The following is a 4,644-nucleotide window of genomic DNA, read 5'->3' as shown; positions in this document are numbered from 1 at the left end:
TTAAAATAAACACAAAACAAAAAAAGCAAAACTTACAAAAATAAAGGTTTCCAGGCTGGGCATTGCCTTCACTGGATTCAAAAACAAACAAACAGAAAAACAGCACACACAAAACACTCTTGTTTCTTCTCCTTCTAGAACACTCCCCCTAGCCAGGGCCTCTCCCCTGGCTTTTATCCCCTGTGGCTGGAGCCCAATTAATCAATAATTGCTGATTATTCAATTAGGGCTCCAGCCACATTCTCACATGTTTTCCTGGCACGGAGGAATTTAACCCCCTCCCTGCCAGTCCCAACCACGTTCTTAAAGACGGGGCAGTCCCCCGTCACAGATGCCTTTTCAAGCAGTCACCCCCTCAAATGTTAACATCAAAGCATATCAAAGTTTAGTTTCTTTTTTTTTTTTGGAATCCTCAATTATTTTTACCCCGTGATTTCTCCCCAATTTGGAATGCCCAATTGTTTTTAAGACAGCCCCTGTCTCACTGCTTCTACAACCCCCCCCCCACCTCCACACCTCCCACACTCACTGGAACACACACACATTGAGAGAGAAACACACCAATACACACATTGAGACACACACACACATTGAGAGAGACACACACTGAGACACACACATTGAGAGAGAGAGACACACACACACACACATTGAGAGAGACACACACTGAGACACACACACACATTGAGAGAGAAACACACTGAGACACACACACATTGAGAGAGAAAAACACACTGAGACACACACACACATTGAGAGAGAAACACACTGAGACACACACACACATTGAGAGAGAAACACACTGAGACACACACACACTGAGAGAGAAACACACCAAGACACACATTGAGATACACACACACATTGAGAGAGACACACACTGAGACACACACATTGAGAGAGACACACACACACACACACACATTGAGAGAGACACACACTGAGACACACACACACACACAGAAACACACCGAGACACACACACACATTGAGAGACACACACACACACATTGAGAGAGACACACACTGAGACACACACACACACACATATACACACACATTGAGATAGAAACACACCGAGACACAGACACACATTGAGAGACATACACACACACACACACACACACATTGACAGTGTTCTCCTCTATTCATTGTCTTCCCTGAATTATAGAAGGCGTTCCTGTTTTTCCGAGTTTTCGGGTTCCTCTATAAATGTCACCAAAGTTTCCGTGCCTCTCTCTGAGTGACTGTTCGCCCAGTCAGTTCTGTTATGTGCTGAGAATATTATATCATTGGGTCACTCGGGGTCAGGGGTCACTCTTAGAGAGATCTATGACAGACAACTGAATAAATGTTCATTGAGACATGACTTCAAATCTGTCTGTATATTGGTTTATCTGCCTTTCTGTCTTGTCTGTCATTCTGTTTATCTATCAGTCTATCTCTCTCCCCTCCCTTCTCCTCTCTCACACTCTCTCCTCTCTCTCCCCACGCAGGCTCGGTGTCTGTCTGGCTGTCTGCTCCCCTAGCCCTGCCTATTCCTGCCCCAGGCTGTGTGTCTGTTACCCCTCCCCGATGATGGTCAGCTGCCAGTCTCAGAACTTCTCGGCGGTGCCGGCCGGCATTCCCTACGACAGCCAGAGAGTGTTCCTCCAAAACAACCGCATCACAGAGCTGCGGGCGCAGTCCTTTGGCTTCCAGGCACAGGTACCGTCTTGCCCTGTTCACACTTCACAATTATTTGTAACCCCCTTTTCTCCCCCAATTTATAAATTGTTTTTAAGACTATGTCTGCCTCACCACTGCTGCTGCTGCTGCGATCTCCCCCGCAGTGACTCCTTCTCGGCTGGGAGAGGCTGGAGATAGACAAACACACTCAAGCTTTTGTCCTCCGAAACAACAATGTGCAAGCCCACACAATAATCTAAATGTAATTCAATTCCAGTACTTATTTTGTTCATATATGTAGTCTTTTACAGAGTTTTTTAAACATACATATATAATTACAGGAAGGTAGGATGTCGGAGACAAATAGAAAATGTATGGGGGGGTCCCTCTTTTAAGAGACACTATTTGACTGTCCCTTGAGTGCAGGTCTCTTAATACAGGTTTGACTGTAACTCGAAATTGAGCTTGAAAATGATCTTCCTCTCCCTCCCCCACCTCTCTCTCTCCCTCTCATCAGGTCCTGTGGCTCTACTCCAACAACATCAGCTCCATCAAACCCGATTCCTTCAGTGACATGCGAGACCTGGAGGAGCTGGACCTGGGGGATAACCCCTCCCTGCGCACCCTCCATCCTGACTCCTTCCGGGGACTGGACAAGCTGCAGAGCTGCACATATACCGCTGCCAGCTGGGGACCCTGCCCGGAAACATCTTCAAAAAACTCTACAGCCTGCAGTTCCTTTACCTGCAGGACAACCTGCTGCAACACATCCAGGTGAGAGAGAGAGAGAGAGATAGAGAGAGAGAGAGAGAGAGAGAGACCTCCTATCTAATACAGTGTGTCTCCAACCCTGCTCCTGGAGAGCCCCCTCTATCCTATCTAATACAGTGTGTCTCAACCCTGCTCCTGGAGAGCCCCCTCTATCCTATCTAATACAGTGTGTCTCAACCCTGCTCCTGGAGAGCCCCCTCTATCCTATCTAATACAGTGTGTCTCAACCCTGCTCCTGGAGAGCCCCCTCTATCCTATCTAATACAGTGTGTCTCAACCCTGCTCCTGGGGGGGAAGGGGTGACAGGAGGCAGATACATACAGGAGAGCTATAACACAAATAATTTTAATTTCATAATTTAACATACAACTTTTTGGTAGTACTGAATTTTCATGTGCCAAATATCAATCTCTGTCCCTCCCCTTCCCCCTCCCTCTCTCTCCCCCTCTCAGGACAATCTCTTCTCAGACCTGGTGAATCTCACTCACCTCTTCCTCCACGGCAACCGAATCCGAGTCCTGTCTGAAAATGTCTTCAGAGGGCTGGGCAACCTGGACAGGCTCCTCCTCCACGAGAACCGAGTGCGACAGGTCAACCGCAAAGCCTTCAGGGACCTGGGTCACCTCACCACCCTCTTCCTCTTCAACAACGCCCTAACAGACCTCCCTGCTTCGGCCCTCTCCGATCTCTCGTCCCTGCAGTTCCTCAGACTCAACGGAAACCCCTGGAGCTGCTCCTGCCAGGCCCGTCCTCTCTGGGAATGGTTCCGTCAGGTCCGGATCTCCAGCTCCAAGCTCCTCTGCGCCGGTCCCGAGGAGAGGAAAGGTCTAGATTTGAGGTTCTTGAGAGAAATCGATTTCGCTCCCTGCCCCATGATGCCTTACTATCCGAGAGCCCGCGTCACTTACACCTTTAGCACCAGAACGAGATGGTGGTTCCCCAAATCGGGCAAGGCAAGCGGGGGGAATTCGGACAAATCTAAAGGCTTGGATGGAAAGAAAGGACAACAGCAAGACAACAGTTACATCAGTCCAGATAAAAGTCAAACCAAAAGTTACGAAGCTGAGTCCACATTGACGAAAGTTAAAGAGCAAGACTACTGGGAGAAATATGAAAACGAAGACTCCACTATTCGTTGTTACAAGTTGGATTGTTTGAAAGAAGCAAACGGGAAATCCAGAGGCGTTTGTCCAGACGTGTCCCTCTTTCTCCTCTCTCTCTCCCTCACTCTCACCCTCTCCCTCTCTCTCACCCTTCACTTTCTTTTTCCTGAAACCATGTGAAGAGCATTTGTGAATTTCCCCTTAAAGTCTATATTGAAAAGATATTACGATTCAATTACTGCTCTGCAGTGTTGAGTTTCCTATAGACCAGCTCTGCTCTGTGCGATAATGAGTCTTATTGAAACTACTGTGCGATAATGAGTCTTATTGAAACTGCTGTGCAATAGGGAGTCTTATTGAAACTGCTGTGCATTAGGGAGTCTCATTGAAACTGCTGTGCGATAGGGAGTCTCATTGAAAGTGTTTGAGAGAGACCCAGGGAAAGCACTGTTTTAAAAGGAACCAATCTAAAAAGTTATATAAAAAAAATGAAATTATGTCTTTCCTATAGACTCGCTCTGTACAGCTCTGCAGTGTTGATCTCTCTTTCCCTTTAACCTGCTCTGTGCAGCTCTGCAGTGTTGAGTTTCCTATAGACCTGCTCTGTGCAGCTCTGTTGATAATGAATTACAAATTACACTTCTTTTAAAGTGTTTTGCCATTTTTTTCCCAGTTATGTCTCTCTCTCTCTTTGACTTTCTTAATTGCTACGAAAATCCCTACAAAATATTCTGCAACTGTTTTAAGATGTTTAAGGGAGTCTTATTGAAACTGCTGTGCAATAGGGAGTCTCGTTGAAACTGCTGTGCGACAGGGAGTCTTATTGAAACTGCTGTGTAATAGGGAGTCTCATTGAAACTGCTGTGTGACAGGGAGTCTTATTGAAACTGCTGTGCAATAGGGAGTCTCATTGAAACTGCTGTGCGATAGGGAGTCTTATTGAAACTGCTGTGAAATGGGATGTGTCTCATTGAAACTGCTGTGCGATAATGAGTCTTATTGAATCTACTGTGCGATAATGAGTCTTATTGAAACTGCTGTGCGATAATGAGTCTTATTTAAACTGCTGTGCAATAGGGAGTCTTATTGAAACTGCTGTGCA

The 4,644-nt window shown here is 46.4% G+C and overlaps 1 pseudogene; it reads left to right on the top strand.

Annotated features, from left to right (window-relative positions):
* The first annotated feature begins 1,524 nt into the window (after nt 1-1,524).
* On the top strand, nt 1,525-3,808 carry LOC131702989 (reticulon-4 receptor-like 2; annotated as a pseudogene).
* The last annotated feature ends 836 nt before the right edge of the window (nt 3,809-4,644 follow it).

The sequence above is a fragment of the Acipenser ruthenus genome, chromosome 32 (genome assembly GCF_902713425.1).
Source record: "Acipenser ruthenus chromosome 32, fAciRut3.2 maternal haplotype, whole genome shotgun sequence".
In the NCBI taxonomy this organism is placed as follows: domain Eukaryota; kingdom Metazoa; phylum Chordata; class Actinopteri; order Acipenseriformes; family Acipenseridae; genus Acipenser; species Acipenser ruthenus.
The sequence above is the reverse complement of the archived record's forward strand: the minus strand, read 5'-3'. Positions and strand labels throughout refer to the sequence as shown.